This window comes from Lycium barbarum, chromosome 4, assembly GCF_019175385.1.
Source record: "Lycium barbarum isolate Lr01 chromosome 4, ASM1917538v2, whole genome shotgun sequence".
In the NCBI taxonomy this organism is placed as follows: Eukaryota; Viridiplantae; Streptophyta; class Magnoliopsida; order Solanales; family Solanaceae; genus Lycium; species Lycium barbarum.
Window position 1 is genome coordinate 72055713 of NC_083340.1, and position 1648 is coordinate 72057360.

A 1648-nucleotide genomic window follows, 5' to 3' on the forward strand; every position below is an offset into this window, starting at 1 on the left:
TCTAGAGTTATCTAATCTCTTTCTTTTTCCTACCTCCCCTACGAAGGGAAGTACAAAGGAAGCTGGGGCTCGTCCATTCACTATATGTCTGTAATTTCATACATAAAGAGGAAGATGAAAAACTCATCGATCTCCTTACCGCTCCGTGGGGGTCTTCATTCACTCTTCTCTTACTTTCCCTACTTCTAGAAAAAAAAACGAAATGTTGAACAAAAACGATCTTTCTAAAGTGTTGGCAGCAGATCGGTCGGCTGCGGGACGGGGCCGGGAGCAGCAGTAGGAGAAGCGATAAGCCCTTCAATCTACTCCTCAAAGCAGGAATGGAGGGCCGCTTTCAACATAATTCAAATAGATAGTTCTGCTCACATCAAGGGAAGCTCTTCATTAACTGAGAAGCTCATTGGCTCGCCTTTGACTCTAGCCTCTCATTTAACTCGCTACTTCGTCAACTTCTCAGTCCCTCGTGAGTGTGGCACGCACCTCTACATCTTTTCCTATCTATAGTCAGGGGACTGCTGCTCATAACTACTAGCTATCCATCTAGCCCACGATAGCGAAGGCTCAAAAAAAAGATTGAATGAGGTCATTAACATTGAATCATCATAAGGAAGTCATGTTGTCCGTGACTGACTAGCCGACGTTTCTGCCTTTCCACTTTCCACGAGTCAAAAAATGTAACGATAGCTAAGAGAACTAGAGAGCTAGAGCGAAATACTTGTAGCGAGTAAAGAACGATTTCACTTTCCAATAAAATAGTACGAGTTGTAAAAGCGTAAGAGCTATATAGAACCACCTTTGGCCGGTCTCACATCTTCCCATCCTCTACTTAGTTGTCTCAATTACATCGATCCTGAACTACGTCCAGCCAAGTATTCTTGCCCTTACCCTTTCGGTCGAGCACAACCTCCCGAGCGCTAGGTTCAAGCAACTTCATACCACTTCGTCCCTTTCACTCTTCAACCTGATCTCTACATTCATAGCTTGAAAAAGCAAAAGAGGGTCACCTCTCTTAATGACTATTCTGAAGCTTCCTTTCTTTGGGAGTAGGATCTCTTTCCTAGGAGCTCATAGAAAGATAGCGAAGTCAGATAGTTCTTTCTTGCTTTCCTTCTATCTTTCTTTCTATTTCAAACCTTGTGCCTTGGTTCAGATCACTGCTTACTTACTTGACTTTCCCCCTTTTTTTTAAGCAAAGAGGAAGTAGTGCAAGCAAGCGAAGTGGAATCTATTAGAATAGAAAATAGTGCAGCTCGGTCAGTATAAGAATAAAGCCAGGATGTTTAAAGGGTATACTTTCTTAATTGCTGGGGAAATCTGTTCGGAAAGAGATTTTTAAACAATAACAAAAGCGGCATTATCCCTAAACTTTAAGAACACATAAAGAAATCATGCAACACAACTTATTAACATCATCTGCAGGAACCATCCCTTCTTCAATGTCTATTGATACTAGCTTCTCAAATGTAAAATCACTAGGATCCCCTTTATTTTACCGTGTATACTGAGGTCCCAAAGTAGATATTTCTATTAGTCCCAGCTCATTGATAAAGTTCTTCAAATCCCTTGCTCCAGGTTTTGACTGGTTCGAAAGGACCAGGAAGCAGATGTCTATTCAATAGATTTGTTCGACCTTTCTTTCATTTATTTT